The 12,971-nt window shown below is 57.5% G+C and overlaps 1 protein-coding gene across 3 annotated transcripts in view; it reads left to right on the forward strand.

The window, feature by feature from the left end:
- The first annotated feature begins 578 nt into the window (after positions 1–578).
- TSPAN18 (tetraspanin 18) overlaps positions 579–12,971 on the forward strand; it is a 187,717-nt gene continuing 175,324 nt past the window's right edge. For 2 of the 3 annotated variants that reach the window (XM_072758809.1, XM_072758812.1), the window contains exon 1: positions 1,666–1,927. The gene's annotated coding sequence lies outside the window, so the exon portion shown is untranslated. Of the gene's footprint in view, positions 761–1,665; positions 1,928–12,971 lie in introns of those variants that run through there. The other variant, XM_072758810.1, reaches the window with a different exon arrangement.

The following is a 12,971-nucleotide window of genomic DNA, read 5'->3' on the forward strand; positions in this document are numbered from 1 at the left end:
TCCTTGAGTTGAGCATTGCTCACTCTGGGTGCATTTGGAAACGTGGACCAGGTTTACCACCCCCCCCTCCCACCCCACCCCCAGTCACACCTCTGCTGTATTAACCTCTCCTCCGTGTGCCCCGGGACTCCCTGAACTGGTTGAAAGGACCAGACATCCTCCAAGTCCTTAGAGGGATGTAGCCTTTTCCTGGAACATGGGTAAGGAAAGGCAGCGATTTCCTGCCCCTGGAAAAACGCTGCCCTGGGGCCCGATATCACCAACATGCATGCCCAAGACTGGAATAGGTTCCAAGCCTAACAGTCTCTCACTCCTTAGTGGGAAATCAGTAGGCCCCAAAGGGCCACCTGCAGGACTCCCGTGTGCTTGAGGGCCATCAGGCACTGGGTGGGAAGCCTCAGTGGGATTCCAGAAGGAGCTCCACAGGGAAGAGGAGTGGGCGTCAGAGCCCCTCTCCTGCGGGCCCAGCAGGCGCTCTCACTCGGGCCATCCCCCTGGATCCGCCAGCTCGCCCCTTCCGTCTCGGCAGGAGGGGTAGGGAGCGGCTCCAGTGAGGAGGTTCAGAGGTTAAGCGTCTCAGTGAAGTCATGTGTCAGGGGCTGGGGAGGGGTGTGCGGCTGTGGCAGCGGAACAAAGATGAAAAGATATGTCGTGAGACGGGAGACCGGCGCGGGGCCTCGTTTGCATCTCGTCTGGGGTCACCCCGCCCCCCCTCCCGGGGCCGCGGCCTCCGCGATCCGCAGCCCTCGGCCTTCAGCAGGTAGCCCGGGCAGCAGGGGCGCGGGCGGGCGGCGTGGTCCCCCTGCGGCCGGCGGTGGGGGCGGGGGCAGCGTGAAAGTTTCCCCGGAATAAATGCTCGGGATCTAGCGTGCCAGTGCCCCCGCGCTCGCGGCCGATCTCCCGGATTCGGACGAAGCGAGGGCCCGCGGGCAGGGGCAGGCGCAGGGGCAGGAGCAGGCGCAGGGGCAGGGGCAGGCGCAGGGGCAGGCGCAGGGGCAGCGGCAGGCGCAGGGGCAGGGGCAGGGGCAGGCGCAGCGGCAGGCGCAGGGGCAGGAGCAGGCGCAGGGGCAGGGGCAGGCGCAGGGGCAGGGGCAGGCGCAGGGGCAGGGGCAGGCGCAGGGGCAGCGGCAGGCGCAGGGGCAGGGGCAGGGGCAGGAGCAGGCGCAGGGGCAGGGGCAGGCGCAGGGGCAGGGGCAGGCGCAGGGGCAGCGGCAGGCGCAGGGGCAGGCGCAGGGGCAGGGGCAGGCGCAAGGGCAGGCGCAGGGGCAGGCGCAGGGGCAGGGGCAGGCGCAGGGGCAGGGGCAGGGGCAGGCGCAGGGGCAGGGGCAGGCGCAGGGGCAGGGGCAGGGGCAGGGGCAGGGGCAGGGGCAGGCGCAGGGGCAGGGGCAGGGGCAGGGGCAGGCCCGAGGGCGGCGGCCCCGGGCCCCGGAGCAAGGCGCGCAGGCTGCACCGCAGGCGGCGCCCGGGGCGGGCGGGAGGCAGGGGCGGCCGCCGGGGCAGACGTGCCTTCTCGGCGGCGGCGGTGGCGGCGACTGGAGACGCGCGGGGAGGAGGTTTGGGGAGGGGAGGGAGCGCGGGGGAGGGAGGGACGGAGCGGGCGCGGGGAGGTGGGGCCGGCGGGCGGGCGGCTGCAGCTGCCGCCGGCGTCGCGGGGGCTCCAGGCTGCGGGCGGACGCAGCGCCGAGCGATCCACAGCGGAGCCGCGCGAGGCCGCCCGAGCCCCGGCCCCGAGCCCCGGCCCCGGCCCCGGCCCCGGCCCCGGCCCCGAGCCCGCCCAGCCGGTCCCCGACACGCCGCCGCCGCCGCCGCCGGGAAGGCAGCGGGCGCCGAGCAAGTTGCGAGCGCGCCTCTCCGCCCGGGAAAGTTTCCCTCGCGGCCGCCGGCGGGACTTGGCGCGGGGTCGGGCGGCTGCTGCGGCTGCTGGAAGGTAGGGGCCCGCACCCCCGCACCCCCGCGCCCCCCGCGCCCCCGCGCCCCCCGCGCCCCCGCGCCCCCCGCGCCCCCGCGCGCCCCGCCGCCGCGCCCCCGGGACCTGGAGACCCCACGCGCGCTCCCTCCCGCGCGCTCCGGTCCGGGGCGCGGAGGGCATGGGGGAGGGACCCCAGGACGATCTCGGGGAAGCCCAGAAACCAAGTTCTACTTCAGCCAGCCCGGGGAGGGGGCGGAGGAGACGTGCTCGCCGCATCCCCGCCCCATCCCTGCCCCGAATCCGCGGGCTGCAGGCTTCCCCCCGGACAGGTGCAGCCCCGGTCGGGCCGGGCGCTCTGGGGCGGGGGGCGTCGGGAGGGCGGCGGCGGTGGCAGGTGTGCCTAACCAGGCTGGGGTCTCAGGGGGGCTGCGCCCCGGGGGGGGGGGTGCGCGCCCCGCCACTCCGTAGGAGGTCAGGTGGAGACCAGGATTAGGAGCGAGGATCCGGGCCGGGGGGATTGCTGGGCCGGGGCAGGGCACCGAGGGCGAGCCGCCTTTGGGGTCCCAGCCGCGGAGCCGGGCGGGGCGGGGCGGGGCGGGGGCGCCACGCTTTCCTGCGGGGCGCCCCGTATCCCGTTCGCCGGGTGCGCCGTTTGGGGAAGCGCGGCGGGGCCTCCGTGGGTGCGCGCTGGGTGCTCTGTGGCACGTCCAGATTTGGGGAGTGCGATGGGAGTCCTCGCGGAGGGTGGCTCGGCTCGGGTGGGCTGGCGCCTGCTCTGGCTCCCCGCTGGATGGAGGCGACTTGGTCCCCGCCAGGGGGAGCCCTTCCCCGGCCCTTTCGCCCACGGGAAGGCAGGTCCAGGCTCCTGCGAGACCAATGCGCCGAAATCCAGGACCTAGAACCCCAGACCCCCCAGCACGCGCGGGGGCCGCGTGGAGGAGCACCCCAGCCCCGCTGCACGGCGGGGGACAGGTCTGAGCGTGAGGCCGGGGCGCACCGTGTGCTGGAAGGCCTGGTAGTCAGGAGGTGGTTTTCCTCCAGGAGCAGGCAAGGTGTAGGGGCGAATTTAAAAGATTCACCCCCAGAGAAACAAAAACGAGAAAAACTTTACACAAACAGCGAATTGGTGTAGAGAAAGCGGATGAGAGGATGATCAACGTGTCGAGGTTTCTTTGGAGTCTGAAACTCAAATTATTGGATGCGCCCTTCTCGTAAAAGTTGTACCTTTGTTTCCTGGACGCGGCCAGATCCCTACCTGGTGTGGGCTGGATGAGGGTGTTGGGGTGTAACCCCTTATCCATCCTCTCCCTGGGCACAAGTAAGCCGGCAGGCACAGGCCCCGGGTCAGGAGGGCCCCTTAAAGACTTGTGCAGTCCAGGCTGAAATGGTGATTTCTCAGCCGGTGACAAGGGTCCCTCCCCTCCTGGCTCTGGGTCTACAGGCCACTTTCATCTGGTCATTTCACAGCTGTTGGTGGAAACCCGCCAGGTGTCCCGTTTCCTGACCTCAGGGCCCCCGAGTGTGGGACTGTGTGTATCTGTGTGGACTTGGGGAGCAGGACTGCTGCTGGCATCTATGAAGAGCATCACCTTTGTCCTGTGTGGGGCTGTTCCAGCATTGAGCGCGGCCTGCAGGGACGGTTGTCTTGTCTTTCTCTTTAATTCCCTCCCTCCTCCCTGAACCCCAAGAGAGGGCAAATGAGCAAATTGAAGACCTGGCAGTGGTCTCATAGTAGCCACAGCAAGTTTTCGTTTCCCTCTCGGCTGGCAATTCCTCACTGGACACCCCCTCTCCCTCCCATGTCCCCAGAGTCCCCTGCAAAGGTGATGGAAATAGGGTTAGTTAGTTAAGGTTCTGGTTAGTTAGTTAACTAACTCCAATGGAGTTAGTTAAGGTTCTGGCTTCCGATACAGCCCACCACATGTTTTGCTGGATGTTCCCAAAATGCTGGAGGACAGAGATGCCATAAAGAAAGATCAGCATAATGGTTATTTTGCACAGAAGGGGTGGAGAGAGGAGACAGAGGAAAGGGTGGAGAGGCCCGATGGATGTCTCTGGATGTGTCTTCAAGACATTCCACGGGGGCCCGAAAACAAAAGGAGTTTTGGGTCCGTTTTGGGGCTCTTGTTTCTCTGCAGAGGAAAGGCTTGCCTGAGACAACCCTGTGCCTGGAACTTGGGTGTGAGCACGAGGCCCCCGAGCAGGTCCTGTGCTGTACCCCTTCTTTCTGTCCCCTAAGGCGAAGAGGGCATTGAGACCCCAGGGCCGCTGGTGTTTGTGTTTGGTTAGCATATCATGTGCAGACCTGGTGTACACGCCAAGGTCTCTGATTCGGCAAGATTTCAAGTCTTGGAAATTCAGTCTCCTTATATCTCTGTCTCCACCGTTCCACCGCAGACCCTCAGAACATCTCCACCCAACCCAAGGCTGAAATGGCAGTCTATCAATCGGGGCACTTTCTAGAAGCCAAAGCTCATCCTAACTCCAAGTTAGGATACTTTCGGTCTTTTAGGAAGTATTCCATCCTCCTTTAAAAAAATTCCATGTCAGCCTGGAAAGAGCTACGGAATTACTGAATGAGGTTTTAGTCATCTGACGGTGGGCCGAAACACAGGGTGCTGGGCAGGGACAGGTGGGGAAGGGGTGTCAAGGCAAGGCATTGCAGCAGGGATTCAGGAGGGGAGGACACAGCAAGGTTTGGGGTCTCGCTGGGGTCTGCTTTGAAATCTGACTTTTCTGGATTATCAGTGCAGCTCTGGGCGAGCCAGTTTCCATCTTGGACCTGCTTCCCCGGTCTGTAAAATGCACGTGCAGGCCCAGAAGGTTCTGGATTGGCTTGCTGCATATAACCTCCTCTTAGGGCAGTAGGCAGCTCTTGCTCTGCCTCTCCTCCAGTGGAGGGCACCTCTCTTGACTGCACCCCCTCCCCGCCCCACAACAAAAAACGAGCCAGGTTCCCATCCTCCATCAGACTGTTGGCTTAGGCAGAGAAGGTAACGTCAGTGACCAGTGCCCGCTGGGGGCTCCTCATCTGTCTGCACCCTCACACGCTGCCTTTCTCTGGATGCTTGTCCAGCCCCCACTCCCCTTCCCTGAAGGAAAGCAAATGTTGATGGCTGGGCTGCCCCTTTTAGGAACCCCTCTTTGCAGCGGGCTGCTCCTCTGGCCTATTTCATCAGTCGAGAGGAGGAAAATCAGGAACATTTGTTCGTGCTCAGCTGGTACACAGCAAAGGGAGGGGGGTCTTGGAAACCAGCACTTTGGTCCCCCCGGAGCAGATGATCAGTCGATTGGGTATTTCTGCAACCTGATGCCATTGAGCAAACCTGCCAGCTTGGGCTCCTCCTGCTGCACGGGCTGGCACCTTGGACCCGAGTCAGCACTTCGATCCTCTGTTGGGGGTGGAGGTGAGGGGGGATGGTGGGGGAGGGGGAGGTGGGTAGGTGTGTGTGTGTGTGTGTGCGTGTGTGTGTGTGTGTGTGTGCTGATAATGAAAGTTTTTAAAAAGAGAGGGTGAGATGATGAGCACCAATGTTTGCAGCTGGCAAAGTAGGTCTTTCCTGTCAGCACTGGTTATCTTAAGGTCCAACCCTTGTCGTTGTCTGCACCCAAGACTGCTAGTTTGATCAGTAAATTGAACAACTCGGAGATGAGCGAGAGCGTGTTCACAGGTCATGCACGCTAGTGTCTGGACCAAGAGGCAACAGGTGGTGGGATATCCCCCAGCCTCGAGTAAGGAGACTTGTGTTCGAGCCCTGATCTTCTTGCAGATGGAGCTGGGTGACCTCAGTGAGTCACTGTCCCTCTCTGAGCCTGCTCTGCTATTTCTTTAGTGGCAGCATTGTGTGGTGGTTAGGCTGCCCCGGGTTGAATGTTGGCTTTCTCCTACTGATTAGCTGGGTGACCTTAGGCTATTAGGAGACCTCTGGTGCCTCAATTTCCTGATCTGTAAAACGGGACTAATCATACCTCATCAGATTATTGTGAAGTCAATGAGATACAACATGCAAAACACCTAGTCCAGTGTCCTGCATGTGGTAGATGCTCAGCTAATGTCCGCTGTCATCACCCTCATTATGTGAAATGGGAGGGGTCAGTTTTGATTCTTTCCAGCTCCAACACACCGGGGCTTGGCGTGCCTTTGTGTGTGTGCATGTGTGAGTGTGTGTGTGTGTGTGTGTGAGAGAGAGAGAGAGAGAGAGAGAGGGAGAGACTCTGCTTTGAAAATAGAAGACAAGGGTGAATAAAACAAACTGGTTTTTTTTTTTCTTCCTTTCCCTCCCCCACTGAGGGACGCCCGAGTAAAAATCTTGTGAGGATTCTCATGATAGCCCCATCCCCGTGGCAGGAAGCCCAGTGTGACGTCACTGAAAACATCCCGGGTTCTGGCACTTGAGGGATGATATTTCCCCAGCCAGTGTTTGCCCATTCTCTCCCTTCCATCCTTTGTTTCCCGCCCTTAACCATAGTATGAAGACCATATGTGCAGATAATGAGTTTAAGCTGATAAACAACTCCCAGATTCACCCAAATAAAAAGCTGGCTTGCTAGAAGACACTTGCGACTTTAAAATAAATAATCCGGCTTCTCTGCTCTGGGGCATCAGGCCTGGCCGGCCCTGCTTCCCTCTTTGTCTTCTGCCCCTTGGTCTGCGTTGGCCACGTGGGCCAGGCCCAGTGGACGATCCAGGCTTTCTGGGCCGCCCTGGCTGGGGCAGCCTCCTCCCGCTGCCCCTCTGCCTCCCTCTGCCCCCCCCCCCGCCCCCCCCATGGCTGCTGCTCTGAGCCATCCCAGGGATGGTCTTTGTGGTGGCTCACGTGGTGGGTGTGCGCTCACCGTGGGCCTGGAGTTAGACAACGCTTCAACCCGTTTCCACCCATGAGTCTGGTTCAGATCTTGTCCCCATTTTCCAGATACAAAAGCAAGGTTCTGGAGATGCCTGGGTGGCTCAGCGGTTGAGTGTCTGCCTTCCGCTCAGGGTGTGATCTCGGTGTCCATGATCAAGTCCCACATCGGGCTTCCTGCAGGGACCCTGCTTCTCCCTCTGCCTATCTCTCTCTCTCTCTCTCTCTCTCTCTCTCTCTCTCTCTGTGTGTGTCTTATGAATAAATAAAGAAAATCTTCAAAACAAAACAAAACAAACAAAAACCCAAAAGCAAGGTTCTGAAAAATCAAGTGAGATAGTGGGGGTCCTGGGATTTGAACTTGGGTTGACCTGATTGCCCATCCAGTGCTCTAAACCACTGTGTGATAGATGCTCCTTGTGAATTGTATCAGAACCCCTGTGAGCTGTAAAGCCCCAGGAATGATAGCTTTGAGATGCCATCAAGCCCTCTCCTCCCTGCTTTGTTGCTCCTCTTCCAGGCTCAGTGCCTCTTATGAGATGCCCTCTTTGCTCCTGCATCAATTTCTCAGCCATTCTAGGGCCAGTGAAGGGAAGGTGTTTCAGTGGCCACGCTGTTTCCAGGAGGGCAGTGACTGGACTGAGCAACAAAAGGTTGTTAGCTGGGCAGCCTGGGTGGCTCAGCGGTTTAGCGCCGCCTTCGGCCCAGGGCGTGATCCTGGAGACCCGGGATCGAGTCCCGCGTCAGGCTCCCTGCATGGAGCCTGCTTCTCCTTCTGCATGTGTCTCTGCCTCTCTGTCTCTCTGTGTGTGTCTCTCATGAATAAATTAAAATCTTAAAAAAAAGAAAAAAAAGGTTGTTAGCGGAAGAGGATGCGTGTTGGAGTCCCAGATGTGAATTTGAACCCTGTTTCTGCCACTGACTGGCATTATGGCCTTGGTTTCCTTATCTGTGAAAAGCAGAAGACTAGCCACAGTGTAGCAATAACACTGTTTGGCTAAGTATCAGCTGCCATCACACAGGACTCCAGAGCCTCGGTGGCTTAATGCCGCAGGTGTGATCACTCGCTCCCATGACCTGGATCATGATGGATCTCTGCTCCACACAGTTACTCAGGGACCCAGGCTATGGGGACTCCACCGTCCTGGTAGCTGCACCTTGTACAATATGTAGCATCCACAGTTACTGCCAAGGGGCAGAGAGAGGTGGGAAAGGCACGCTGACACCCAGCTGCCTCCGCCAGAAGGTGACCCACATCACATCGGCCCCTGTGCATCGGTCAGAGCTGTCACATGGCCCCAGACCAGCTGCAGGGGAGGCTGAGAATGCCAGGAAGTGCATGAATATTTGCTGAGCACGAACTCTGCCTTTACATTTCCCAAAGAGAGTACTTTGAGGATTAATTGAGATGATGCATTTAAAGCTTCTAACATAGACCTCATATGCAGTCAGCCCTTAAAGCCCGGAAGCTTCCATTCCCTAGTAACCCCTGGTGTGAGTTGCTCTTTATAGATCACACACTGTGTACATGGAAATGATCACAGGGTGGATCATAGAGTGCCCATAATACACTGGGGGGAGGTGGCACAGAAGATGGTCAGACCCAGGTTTGAATCCTGACCCTTCTACTTGTTCATTTTGCTGAGCCTTGGTTCTCTCGTCTGCAAAATGGGGGGTCTGTGGAAAGCCGTAAGGTTAATCAAGCCCTGGTGCATAGTCGGTGTCAACGTTTGCATTATCTCTTGTCTGCCACTTGAGTAAGAAGGAAGAGATGCCTTTGCAAAGGATCAGCACCTGAGGAGAGGCTAGAAGCGGGCCCAACACACTGGCCTGTGAGTCCTACCTCTTGGATGTCGAGGCGCTGGCCTCCCGGTCCTGGTGGCCTCAGCCTCTGTGCTCATGATGGACTGATATGGCTCCCATTGGAAATAGGAGAGGAATTTGAAGCTCTGGTCTTGGATTTGGGCCCATCTTTTGGAGTCTAATTAACACATGGGTGGGTGTGGGGCCCAGGGTGCCACTGAGCGCGCCCTCCTGTGATGCTGCCTCTCTGGCTGGGGCCCATACAGCACTCTCCCTCCCAGTGCTGCTCCGTCTGGCAGTACGCCTCAACCTCCTGGGGGAGCAGCACCCCCCTGCCACCTGGTGCCTGACATTTAGGGCCCCCTCCAGCAGAGCAGGCCTGGGAATCATCTGCTGTGGGTTTCAGCCCATAGGGGAATGAAGCACTTCACCAGCCAGGACGTAAACACCTCCAGAATAATGGGGATTAACTGGCCCCCTCAAAGGAATAGCTAGTGGGCTGGAGCCCAGAGTGGAGGGGTCTTCGGTTAGGAAGACAGTGGTTCCTCAAGACAGGATTCTGAGGGGGCTCATTCCCCCCTCTGCCATCACCCCTCCTCCGGCTGCCCCGGCATAGTGGACACTTGCACCTGGGGGCTTTGGAGAGTGCCCTTTGGCCAAAACTGCCACCAAGATGCTAGGAAGGCAAGCTGACTCCTGCTCCTCTGAGAAGTACTGGGAGGCGTGCGGGCCACTTAGGCCTGGGAGTTGGGCGTCGCGGGTCCCTCAAACACACCTCATTCACTCCTGCCCCTAGACCTAGCTTCGGCAGTCTCTGCCACCTGAAACACCTGGAGGAGGGCCTTGGACCAGCTTGAGAGCCCTAAGACTTGGCTGCTTGCCTAGGGCTGTCGTGACAAGGTACTGCACATGGGAGCTTAAAGCAACAGACCTTTCTTCTCTCCCAGCTCTGGAGGATAAAAGCCCTGAATTAAGGCTTTGGCAGGGCTCTAGGAGAGGGTCCTTCCTTGTTCCTCTTTAGCTTCTGGTGGCGTGGACAATCCTCGGTGTCCCTTGGTTCATGGACGTGTCACCCAGTGTCTGCTCCTGTCATCACACAGTGTTGCCCTGGGTCTGTCTTTGGTTTCTTTATGAGGACACCAGTCACACTGGATTAGGGCATAAGGACCTCATCCTAAATTGATTATATCTGGAAAGAGCCTGTTTTCGAATAGGGACACATTTGCAGGTACCAGGGCTTAGGACTTCCACGTATCTTTTTGGGGGTACACCATCCAACCCATAATAGGTGGATACTAGGATTGTCCCATTTTACAAGCAGAAGGTCAAAGAATTGGCCCAGGTTCCTACAACTGTACCATTGGCAAGTAATTGGTAAATCGATCTTGGTACCTTTCATTCTTCTTAGCAATCAGGTGAGAATTTAGGGGCACCTCCTAGCCCGGTTAGGAGCAGAGAGGAGGTGTGTTTGCAGTCAAGCATACTTTGTCCGCAGCTAAGCACCTGCCAGATGCTGCTATTAGGACAGGCGGGGAGGGGGGGGGCATCCAGTCTGGACTCAAGGCACATGGATGTATATGAATTGTTTTTTTTTTTTTTAAAACATTTTTTTTTAAATCTTTATTTATTTATGATAGTCACAGAGAGAGAGAGAGAGGCAGAGACACAGGCAGAGGGAGAAGCAGGCTCCATGCACCGGGAGCCCGATGTGGGATTCGATCCCGGGTCTCCAGGATTGCGCCCTGGGCCAAAGGCAGGCGCCAAACCGCTGCGCCACCCAGGGATCCCGATGTATATGAATTGTAACTAGTTGCAGGTAGGATGTTTTCTAGAAATAATGACTTGAAATGACTGAATGAAAGGCGCCAGCTCTGTTCCTCCAGCCTACCTTGCTGGAGTCGTCTGTCTTTTCCATGCTGTCCTAGGTTAAGAATAGCTAGTCGAGACGAATCGTCCCTGCCTGCTATTTATCCTGGGCTCACCTTTAGTGCCAGAAATCCCTGTGACGTGCACACGTTGGGTTCCCCTCCCCTGGGGGTGACGTCTGGCCATCTCTGCTTGAGGAGGGGGTCTGGAGGGGATGAACAGACAGCTTTCTGCTCCGGAGCCCATCTTCCAGGATCCCCGGAGGGTTTGGGGGCTCAGCTGATGCGGCTTGAGGGTTCAGATGCACAGCCTGGTCCTCATGCAATGCACTCAGAAGAGGCAACGCTCAATCAAAGGTGGGGAGTCCAACTTCTGAATGTAAGGGCCCTGGGTTCAAATCCCAATTCAGCCACACACCACAGCCTTTGCTTGGCCTTTGACAAATTACTTAACATTTCCAGGCCACCTGTTTACCTCATAGAGTTTTATGAAGAGAAGATTAAAATGCATAAATCTATCTCTGATAATTGAATGTGACACTTCAAAAGGATTCAGTGAAAACTAGAATTGTTCTAGTTGTTCTATTAGCGGCAGCTCAGGCCCCCTCATGGAAACAAGCACATGCTGAAGCTTAGAGATGGGGAGAAGCTTCGGAAGGGGAGGCCGGGAGGTTGTGGTCGCCCCAGGAGGCAGGCTGTGTGGTGGCCTGGTGGGCAGAGCCACGAGTGTTCCCCTGGCTTCCCCTGGCAAGCCGAGACACTGCCTGACCGTGCCGACCCTGCCCCCCACCCCCAGACCAGTTTTCTAGGGTTGTTTTTTTTTTAAGGATTTTATTTATTTGCTCATGAGAGACACACTGAGAGAGGCAGAGACATAAGCAGAGGGAGGAACAGGCTCCCTGCAGAGAGACCCATGTGGGACTCGATCCTGGAATCCTGGGATCAGGACCTGAGCCAAAGGCAGATGCTCAACCGCTGAGCCTCCCAGGTGCCCCTGGCTTTTTTTTTTTTTTAACTAAATTCTACTTCCAATATGGGGCTCGAACTTATGACCCCGAGATCAGGAGTCAAATGTCCTACCAACTGAGCCAGCCAGGTGCCCCTCCTCCAGGAGTTTTACGTAACAGGTGCACCTCAGTTGAGGCGGCCCGGATCTATGAAAATGCCAGCTGGATCAGAGGGCCCTCATTCAATTTACAGGCAAATTAGCTCTCTGATTCCCATTGCTCCCTACTGCCTTAAAAATAAAACTCAATTTACGGAAGCTCGACTTCCACACTTTGTTAGAAAAAACATCTGTTGTGTAACGTGATCGGGTTAGCCACCTTGCTTGTGATCCTTCAGTGGATTCTCAATTGTGTTCGAAGGCTTTCCCGGAGCCCCTGCCCCTGCGCCCCCCACCCAAGCCTGTCTCTCTGCTCCGGCCCACCTGCCACCTTGCTTCCTTCTGTCGCCCCCACTTGTAACAGGGCCACTCTGCGTGTACTGCCCCATCCCTGCGATGCCTTTTCCTCCCTCTGTAGCTACTAGACTCCTCCTCATCCTTTGGAACCCAGCCCCTGCATCACCTCTTCCAGAAAGCCCTCCTTGACTTTCCTGGGCCAAATTCTCTTCCTGTTGGCTTGGATCTGGCCATTGTTTTAGCCACCTCCCCAACTCCCTCTCCCCCCCACCCCCCATTGCTCAATGCTGCATCCCAGACCGCAGGCACGGGCCCTGGTAGCTGGCAGGTGCTCAGGAGGTGCCTCTCTTCATTTTCTCCTCTGCAGGCCAGTCTTTTGCAGGTTGTTTTGGGTAATGAGCACAGCTAACGTGTATTGATCGCTTGCCGTGTGCCAGGCGCTTACAGGTCTGATCTCCTCCGATAGAATAACGGTTTACAGTCCCGGCCCTACCACTTCCTAACTCCACAGCCTTGGGCAAAGTACTCAGCGTCTCTGTGCCTCATCTTCTCACCCCTACAATGGAACTATAAATAACACCTAATTTATTGAGTTGTGAGGATTAAGTAAATCGATTCACATCAAATTTCTCAGAAGCTCATGACCAAGGTGTCAGCAGGTGTGGGTAGTTCTGAGGTCCCTCGGCTTCCCGACGGCTGCCTTCTCGTGTCCTCACGTGGCCTTTCTTCTGCACATGTGCATCCCCAGTGCCTCCTGGGTATCCAGATCTCCTCTTGTGGGGGCTCTAGTCAGATTGGATTAGGACCCCCCCAGCAGTCTCATGGTAACCTCACCACCATTTTATTTTATTTATTTATTTTTAAAGATTTTATTTATTTACTTCTGAGAATACACAGAGAGGAGAGAGAGAAGCAGAGACACAGGCAGAGGGAGAAGCAGGCACCATGCAAGGAGCCTAACGTGGGACTAGATCCCGGGTGTCCAGGATCAGGTCCTGGGCCAAAGGTGGCACTAAACTGCTTGAGCCACCTGGGCTGCCCCCACACCACCATTTTAAAGATCCTTTCCCCAATACAATCACATTCTGAGGTGCTGGGGGTCAGGGCTTCCAGCACATGAATTTTGGGGGAATACAGTTTATCCTATA

Source organism: Vulpes vulpes, chromosome 5, assembly GCF_048418805.1.
Source record: "Vulpes vulpes isolate BD-2025 chromosome 5, VulVul3, whole genome shotgun sequence".
In the NCBI taxonomy this organism is placed as follows: domain Eukaryota; kingdom Metazoa; phylum Chordata; class Mammalia; order Carnivora; family Canidae; genus Vulpes; species Vulpes vulpes.